A 10,675-nucleotide genomic window follows, 5' to 3' on the forward strand; every position below is an offset into this window, starting at 1 on the left:
TGAACAACATAAACTGATGAACAAAAACAGATCCAGAGACAGAGAAGCATCGATCAGATGCTCAAACCTGAGAGGAAAGGTAGGAGAGTGTGGGGGTATGGGGGGAGAGATCAACCAAAGGACTTGTATGCATGCATATAAGCATAACCAATGAACGCAGACACCAGGGCCGGGGTGAGGGCATGAGCGGGGGAGGGGGTCAATGGGGGGATAAGGACACATATGTAATACCTTAGTCAATGAAGAAAAAAAGAATCTAAAAGAGTAATAAAATAGTATACTATACTCTTATCACTCGTTTAAATCTTAACTGCTAGAGTCAAAGAGTTGAAAAATCCAAAATAATCTTTCTGTCTCCGTTTTTTCCTTCTCCATTTCAACCTATATGTCTCTGATACATTCTCTCAGAATTTCAAAGCTTCATACTGTCCACAGAATAAAGATCAAGGCAAGAGCCCCTTTGATGCAGACTGGTTCTGCTTTCTCCCTTCCCTCATTGCTTCCTTCATTGAAAGCCACACTCCTGCTCATGCTAGTCCTGATCCTGTCCTTCACCATTTCCTTCCAGACCAAGTCCTACTGACCTTGTAAGGCCTACACAAGGGCCTCCACATCCACAAATAACCTGGTCTAAAATCTGTTTCCCTTCTGTGCCCCAGAGCATAGTGTATGTACCATTGTAATCAAATTTACCAGATAATAAGTTGAATTTATTTGATTTTGTATTGCTAATTTAGAAAAGTTGTATTAATTCTATTAATGAGGTAATAAACAATTTTGGAAGAAAAGAAATATGACCAAAGCATATGCAATGCCTTCATAAAGGTTGTAGTATAGAATTATTTATATTGTTGTACTAATAGATAATGAAAGCAACAGTATCAATCGAGTTTACCTTTGTATGCTTTCTAGTACTTACCACACAGAAGATAATTAACTGATATTACTTTCAAATCTACCCATGTATTTTTTTTTACTTCAGAACCCATTGACTTCCATGTCATCCTTCATTTTATATCTTTCCTATGATCATGTCTGAATAAATACTAAAATTGTTTTGAGTCCCCTTTATGTTCTCACTATAACATTTGTTAATAAAAAATTTACATCAACCAAAAATGAACATTCTACTTGCAAAATTTGGAATTTTTTTGCCAGCATTAAGACTTCAGAGCTGAAATCAGACTCACCATCCTAGGCAATGCTTGTTCTCAGTTTGAGAGAAGAGGAGCTCAGCTCGCTGGAGGCTGCTTGTAGCTCTCTTTTTATCTGTAGTGCCAGTAATTACAAGTGGCAAGGGCCTCTGAGCCTGCGGTTATTGGTCTTCATCCCTGGTTTTTAAAAAGAGAGAGACACTATAAAAAATTATGCCATGGTCATACACCCTAAACAGTTTTTCATTCATTATTATTGGTAATAATTTACCTATATCACTTCAAATTAAATAGAAATAAGTAACCACTGTTTAAAAGAACAAAATATGTTTCTTCATCAAGCATGAAGTATAGACAAACAGCAAATGGACATATGAAACATCTCTAGGGTTGATCACATTTACCCTGTAATTCAAAATTGAGGAATGAGTTTTCATGGCTCAAGAGGGAAACTAAATCTCTCCCTATATTTATTTTTCCTATCTTTACATTACCTAACTCCAATTAACATAAAGGTTTATACTGGCTAAAAATAAATATGCCCTCAAACTCCATTGCAGACATGGGTGGCCATGTGACACAGTTCTTATGAATGAAACAGAAATGTCCTGAGTAGAGCTTTCACAAACATACTAGTTCTCTATGTAAAAAAAGGGGAAAAAAGAATAGGACACATACCTTTTTCTCCTTGTCCTTCCCCTCTTCAAGCTATAGCCTAGGGTACAGTCAAAGTTGGTACAGAATTTTCTGACCATAAGAATAAATGCTAGAAGGATCATAGGTTCAAATGCTAGAAGAAACCCAGCCACTTCTTTGACCAGCTGTTTTGGTCTGAATGCCTAGTTCTAGACTCTGGTCATTTATATATATAAAAGCCAAAGCGACCGAACAAACAACTGGTCAACCAGTTGCTATATGTGCACTGACCACCAGGGGGCAGACACTCAATGCAGGAGCTGCTCCTGGTGGTCATTATGCTCCCACAGAGGGAGCACCACTCAGCGAGCTTACTGAGTGGTGGAGGCGGCAGGCACAGTGGGGCTGGGATGAGCAGAGCAGCACGGGCTCCTCCCCAGCCGCCTGCCACTTCTCACACTACTACATCCCTCAGGGGATGTCAGATTGCTGGTTTCGTCCCAATCTGAGAGGGTACAGGCCAAGCTGAGGGACCCCACTGGTGCATAAATCCATGCACCGGGCCTCTAGTCCTATATAATAAAAGGGTAATATGCAAATAGACCGAATGGCAGAACAACCGGACAACCAAAGCATAACATGCTAATGATATGCTAAGGCTGCTCAACCGCTCACTATGATGTGCACTGACCACCAGGGGGCAGATGCTCCGACTGGTAGGTTAACTGCTGCTGGGGTCTGGCCAGACGGGACTGAGCGAGATGGGCCGGACACACCCTAGAGACCTCCCACAGTCCCTCCCCAGTCCGATCGTGCACCGGTGGGGTCCCTAGCCTGGCTGGCACCCTCTCGCAATCCGGGAACCCTCGGGGGATGTTGGAGAGCCAGTTTCAACCTGATCCTGCAGGCCACTCCCCTTGGGAGGGCACCAGACACGGGGCTCATGGCTGGCGAGCACTGCTGCAGCAGCGCGAGCCTCTCCCAGATCTGGACTGATTGAACACGAGCCCGTGACAGGCATAGTGGGGCCAGGATGAGCAGGAGCGGCAGGCAGGAGCTGCAGGCGGCATTGGACTGGGTTTCAGCCTGATCCCTGCAGGCCACCCAAAGAGACTCCACCCATGCACAAATTCATGCACCAGGCCTCTAGTATGAGAATAAAAGGCTATCTGGGTAAGCCACTGTGATGCTTTTTCCTGCTTTAGCCTAAAGCAATTTTGACTCAACACCCCTGCTTACTGGCCATACTAGGCTGGGTTCACTTCCTGTTCATAGAGTGAATAAAAAACACAAAGTGTGAAGATTAGAAAATTTTTCTTTAACATAAAAGAACATAGCTTCAAGAATAGATTATTTTAAAGGATACTGCAGGAAATGAGATTTTAGAAAAATTGTCTTTTGTTCACAATAAAATTCAAAGTGTAGACCTTTGAAATAAGAGCTGAGAGATGAAAGGATAACACAACATACTGATATGAAAAAGAATCTGGCTAGGAGGAAAGTTGAAATAAAAAGGAAATAAATTAAAAGTAAAATGGTAAAATTAATATCTTCATGAGATTAGAATCACTCATGATTATATTCACTAAAGAACAAAGCTAATGCTGCTGAAAATGGAATAGTAATGTGTAGAACAAATTTGAGCAGCTGCCTCCAATATATAAAAATGAGCAGAGATTAAAATCATGACAGAAGAAAAAGTAGATGTAGTGGGTGAAAAATGATGTGCAACTTAATTTGTGTTCTTGAAGAAGAAACCATTTTAGCAGAAACTTAATAAATCTGAGTTACAATAAGATAAGTATTCCTATACAAGAGAAAGGTTTGAATCTCTAGGTGAAAACATCTCGGTGGTTAGCAGGCAGTGTTAATAAGGATGAAAACCTGAATTGATCCTGTTTAAATTCTTAATTTTAAGGGTAGAGGAAAATAACAAAAGTTTAATTCTTAACTAGATAGAAAAGTTTGCCTACAATAGAAAAAGAAAATCAGACTAACCTTTGAATCCTTTACAACAATAAATACCAGGAAGCAATGGGCCAATATCCATTGAGTTTTGGCTGGTAAAAATCATTAACCAAGAAACCCATACGTAAAATATTTCTCATATATGAAGATCAAAGAAATACATTATTAGATTATGCCAGAATTCAAACACATGTCAATTATATTGTTGGATATAGAAAATGTAAACATCAAATTCTGACCACCCAAGGAATCAAAAGTCACGAATTTAATCATGAAGACACTAAAAATATATCATAATCAAATAACAACTATATGCACAAAAATTTCACTATATACATATTCATAATGGTATTATCTACACTAATAAAAGAGAAAGATGCAAACTGACCGTACCTTTGCAATGCTCACCAGCCAATCAGGAGTGAGTATGCAAATTAACCCAACAAAGATGGCGGGTTGATTTGCATGCACAGGAGCCGAGCAGCTGGGGGCGGGGCGGAACGCAGGCGTTCTGCACCACCCCAGCCGCTCCAGGCTTCTGGGAAGCTTGGGAAGGCGGAAAGGTGGCTCCAGCCAGAGCAAAGGCAGTGCCAGCAGCCAGGGGAAGGAAGGCCCATTTTTGCATGAATCTTCGTGCATCGTGCCTCTAGTTTATTATAAGTAAAAATTAGAAACAGCTAAATGATCAGATTTGCAAAATTGGTCAGATGGATTATATCATAAATGATGGACTAAGAGGTAGCTTTTTAATAGAATATATTCATATATAACAAAAAATAGGAAATCATTGTAATAGATTGATAAATGAAATAATTACAAAATGTATGTGCAGAATGATTTTGTTTAAATAATGTGTGCAATTGGATATAAATGTGTTGAAGAAAATAAAACAAAATGCTTACTCTGGTTAGAGATGTGCATATTTTTATTTTCTTCAGTTTTTTTCTGTATTTTCTCTAATAAGTGAAAAACAAATTATACTTTTAATCACCTCTCCCTTTCTTCCTTTTGGGTAAATTTATAGCAGGTGAGTTCTAGGGTCTTGTGGCTTTGGAATCTTCTCTATTGTTTGGAGTTGGGATAAGAGTTTTTAACACTAGATTACTTATTAGGTAATGACAGTGTTCTGATTTGTTTTATTGCACCTAACAGTCTTCAGAAATCAAACTTGCCATTTTGCCTATTACAAGAAAATACTGGGAAATTTTTGTTTTTATAACTTTCTTTAAAAACTATGAAACTCTAGAAACTGAGCATGTTTTCAATATGCCGACCTATTTAGTAGTACTTTCAAGTTTCAATGTAAAACCACAAATATTTTGGAACTATGATTTTGCCTCCAGTCTTTCCTTTCATCATATTACTCTGGCTTCCCAGTTTTGCTTTATTTTACTTAGCTGATTGATACCTTTAATCTACTATAGGTTGGTTTTTAAAGAATCCTATATAATAAAAGTCTAATATGCAAATTGACCAAACAGAGGAACAACCAGTAGAATGACCAGTCACTATGACACGCATTGGCCAGCAGGGGGCAGACACTCAATGCAGGAGCTGCCCCCAGCCCACCGGCCCCAGGCCAGCCAAGGCGGGTGCCAGCGGGGGCCCCCTAGTCACCCCACCAGTTGCACCACAGGGGGAGGTGATGGACGGTGGGGGGGCGGGGCCAGCCCCCCTTCTGTTGCCCACCCCACTCCCCCCGGTCGCCTCCAAGGTGGATGCCAGCGGGGGCTCTTGATCACTCCACAGATTGGCCCTGATCGCTGGCCAGGCCTAGGGACCCTAGCTGTGCACGAATTTCATGTACCAGGCCTCTAGTATATAGTAGAATCAGAGACCATTTTTAGTAAGCATTGCACTTGTCGATAGTAAACAGAGTATAGGCTTAACTGAAGAGATAAATGTCATTTTATTTTGTATCTGTTTTCTAAAGTGAGGGAGATTTTCACAGTAAAGCTCAGCACAGTTCTAGCCTTTGGCAGTGAACTAGGGAGATGGGGCTGTCAGCTCAAAGAAATATATGAACTAGAAAAAAATGGATTGCTTTTGTTATTGTCTGGAGGTTAATTTGTGGGCTCCTGAGTTCTTAACTCCCCCTGGACACGCAGAAATTCACAGAGAGAGCCTCAAGCAGATGCAGGTAGAACTGATTCTTGGTTTCACCTTTGCTTCTCCATTTGCTGGGAGGCTTGCACAGGAGTCAGTGAGCATCCCTCCACTAACCCCAAGATGAAATGTCCAGAGTTTGACATTCTAATTCCTGCTCTGCCCCTGGCTGCCAGCGATCTCTGATAAGGCAATTATCTGGTCTGTGCCTAAAGCAACCCACAGAGTGAGAATAATATTTTGATCCCAGCTCTCCATGATGCTTAACTAATAAACAGTTTTGAAGCTAAGAGTAATATAGATAAGCTTGGAGATAGTATATTGAAATGAACTCTTTAAAATTCTAGGTATCACAACTTGCTTGTGCCCAATTACCCATGGTAAAAATGAGAAGGAAAGAATTAAGGAGGAAGAAGGTTTGCAGGAAACTGAACTACATGTTAATTATCAAAATCAACATAAAAAAGGTTATTTCACCTCATCTATGGGTAAGCTTTTGCTCATTCTTTGATCAGATGTAATAATTTTATTTTGATAAAATTTACTACACTTATATTTGCATTATTTTGTGATTTTTCTAGTATCAACTATTTTTCTGTAGTCACTAGAACTTGAATGAGGCAATGAATCAATTTTATATATCTCTGTAACTTATATTCCAAAGTAACACCCTATCACTAGTTACATTGGTGCAGCTTTTCAATTAATGATTGTCCTTATAAAGAGGTCACAAATAATTGATAATATATTTTCTCCCATATATTTTTTCTTTAGTTTCTTATAAAATTAGAGTGTTCCATACATTTAATTATTGAAATAAAATAGCATATGCTAAAAAATTAAATTATATAGACATAAAATTGAAATGTTGTATTTTTATTATAAGTAGCATAGCTTTGGGGGGGGGTCCTCAATTTCTTGTTCTAAAATTGAGAGTAATAAGGATACTTATGAAGATTAAAAGATCTAATCTTTCAAAATTATTACAATAATAGCTGGTACATAAGTAATCAATAAATGTCATCTGTTACTCTTATTCTATTAAATAAGACACATCAGCCTAATCATACTAGAGTTCTGAATATCCAATAAATAAAATCCAATGTTATATGTATTTTAATTCAGAAAACTAAGGATATAATAATATTTCTGAAAATATTGATTTAAGTTAAAGATAATAAGGATACTTATGAAGATTAAAAGATCTAATTTTTCAAATTATTACAATAATAGCTGGTACATAAGTAATCAATAAATGTCATCTGTTACTCTTATTCTATTAAATAAGACACATCAGCCTAATCATACTAGAGTTCTGAATATCCAATAAATAAAATCCAATGTTATATGTATTTTAATTCAGAAAACTAAGGATATAATAATATTTCTGAAAATATTGATTTAAGTTAAAGATCAGAAACTTTAAATTATCTATAAAAAGTAACCAATAATTTGATTATTTTGTTCAATATTTTTTAATTGAATGTTTTGGGGTAACAATGGTTAATAACATTATATAAGTTTCAGATGTACACTTTTATAAAACATCATCTGTATATTGCATTGTGTGCTCCTCACCCAAAGTCTAGTCTCCTTCCATCACCATATATTTGACCCCCTTTACCCTAAACCTCTGCCCACTCTCTTCTCTTCAGGTAATCACCATACTGTGTCTGTGTCTGTAATAGTCAGCTTATTTTGTTTGTTCATTTGTTGTTTTTGTTTCATATCCCACATATGAGTAAAATCATATGGTCCTTTTCCTTTCCACCTGTCTTATTTCACTTAGCATGATATTCTCAAGATCCATCTATCTTCTTGCAAATGACAATGTTTCATTAATTTTTATGGCTGCATAGTATTCCATTGTATATATGTACCACACTTCTTTATCCAATCATCTGTTGAAGGAAACTTGGGTTGTTTTCATTTCTTGACTATTGTGAATAATGCTACAATAGAACTTGCTCTTGGAGGTGTTTTTGTAAACTTGACCCCAAAGGCAGGGTAAGTAAACGCAAAAATAAGTGAATGGGACTACACTAAACTAAGAAGCTTCTGCACAGCAAAAGAAACTATCAAGAAAGCTAAATGGCAACCAACTGAATGGGTTAAGATGTTTGCAAATGATCCTTCCAAATAAGGATCTAATTTCCAAAATATATGAAGAACTCGTACAACTCAACAACAACAACAAAATAAACAATTCAATTAAAAAATGGAGAGAGGACATGAACAGAAATTTTTCCCAAGAAAATATATATATGGTTAACAGATACATAAAAAAAATGCTAGCTACTAATATAAGAGAAATGCAATTCAATGTTGTTTTTACTCAGACACCATGGGGATATAATGACCTCAAAGACATTGTTCTTGCCTATTTGGAATTTACATCTGAGTTTGCCTGCCACTGTACCTGGTATATAATAAATAATCAGTACTTGGTGCCTATTATTATTTATATCAATTCTAATATTTAAACAGATATAATAAACTGCCTTGTATTATCAGATAAATGCTAAATATACATTATAGAGAAGTGGGTGAGATGATTTATAGATATTTATTCAAGGAAGATTTTGTGGCAGAATTAATTTCTTTTTAAATTTACTTATTGATTTCTAGAGAGGAAGAGAGAGAGAGACACATCAATTAGTTGTTTTACTTATGCATTCATTGGTTAATTCTTATAGTATGTGCCCTGACCAGGGATCAAACCTACAAGCTTGGTATATTGGGACAATACTCTGACTAACTGAGCTACCTGGCTGGGGTGGCAGAATTAAATTTGAGTTCTACCTAAATTAATAAGTAGGAAGGAGTCTGTGCATTTTTTGTGCTGTGCCATACTATATTGTATCATACTGTATAAGATAGATAGATGATAGATAGATAGATAGATGATAGATAGATAGATGTGATATAGATATAGATACATCAGATATACATACCACAGTGAAGTTATCAACACAATTATCTCGAAACATGCTCCCACCCTTACCACTATCTTCTTTAATATATACATATATATGTGTGTATATATATATATAAACTTAAGACATAACACACCCAAATTCTCAGCAGTAAAATAAAAAAGACTGAAAATAATGAGATTAGTAAATAGATCTGTAAATCTCACTGATAAGAAAGACAGAAATCTAGGGCACAGCAAAATACCAACAAAGAGAAAATTGAACTAGCAATAGAACCTATGTGCTTTCTGTCACCTACCCACTGCTTTCTTGTCTTGGTCTTCTGTGCATGACTTAAGAAGATGGAAAAGAGATGCTCAAAAATGTTGAAAGATCACTCCCAAACTCAAATCTTCATTTCTGCCAACCCTCAATATTTATTCCCTTAAACCCAATTGAATTTGTCTGTTCACCTCAATACTACCTAAGTGAAAACATATTATAATCCTGTTCCAGACACTACTTGATATAACTTTCACCCTTCCTACCATAATATTGAAGTTTGTGGGGCCAAAGAATATTTATTTTACAAAGAAAGGGGATCAGAAACAAGTATATCATTCAAGAGAGTAAAACTAACATGTTTCAGGTAAGATGAGAAAAGAGTCTAACAGAATTAAAAAATATTGCATAGAAATCTATAAGCGATAACATATGACTAAGGCATATATTAAATTCTGCAGAAAACAAGCTCTATGAGGTTATAATATCACAAACAAAAATAAAATTAAGATAAAATATTTCATGAAGTACAAAGGGAGAAATCATGGGCAACATATAAGACAAAGAAAGTATATAGAACAGGATCCTATTTTTGAAAGGAATAGAAAAGCATGTGTATATGCCCATACATATCAATATGTATTAATAGCCAAAGGAACAATATGAAAAATATGAATAAATACACACACACACACACACACACACACACACACACACACACACGACTATTAGTAATTGCAATCTAATGGGAGGGAGGAGTATAGCCAAGAAGCAATTCTTCTTTGTACATTTCTATAGTATTTTCTCATTAAAAGGAACATGTAATTCTTTTTATTTTAAATTCCAAACAAAATAAGAAAAAAAAGTTCAATGAAATTTAAGGGGCGAGAGCGGGGGGCAGACAGAGAGAAGAAACAAAAGAAGAATCAATTGTGAAATTTAAACACTATCCAACAGGGGGGAAAATCTCCACAATGAGTTGTTTGTAGTTTAAATCAACTCATGGACAACATGACATCAATAAAACAAACCATCCAAGATGAAAGGATGTGATAATGGAAGAAAGATTGAAAAGCCAAAATGTTCTTGGGACCAAAACAGCACTATTACAGAAACAATAAATAATTTTGAAAATATCACAAAACAGAATATATGGTCCAAATACTGAATTAGAGGCTAAATGAGCACAAAGAATAAAACATTATAAATTCTTAAAAGAGAGTCCATCAATAGATATATCAGCTAATGATCCAGCAAAAGAAAATTGTTCTTCATTTTAGGGAAATCCTATATTCTACCCCATAAGTTGAAGAAAGGAAAAGAGTTCTGTTTTTAGTGGGGAGAGTTCCACACCACCACCTGTTGCTCCTAGGAGTGGGCTTCTTGCGATATCCCAAGAAAAAGAAATTTCTGAGACTCACATGGGAGGATGAGGTATTGTAGAAAGCTTTATTTTTGTAAAATCAAACCCCTGAGTTTCCAAGGTCCCATTTCCCTTTGTAGGACCAAGAAAGAAGTGTAGCTGTGGTTCAGTAGACCTAGAATCAAAGCCCGTGTCCAGAATTTTCACTCCATATTGGAGCAGTGTCCAGTCCAGAATTGGGCTAGCTTAGT

The sequence above is a fragment of the Myotis brandtii genome, unplaced genomic scaffold (assembly GCF_000412655.1).
Source record: "Myotis brandtii unplaced genomic scaffold, ASM41265v1 scaffold185, whole genome shotgun sequence".
Classification (NCBI taxonomy): domain Eukaryota; kingdom Metazoa; phylum Chordata; class Mammalia; order Chiroptera; family Vespertilionidae; genus Myotis; species Myotis brandtii.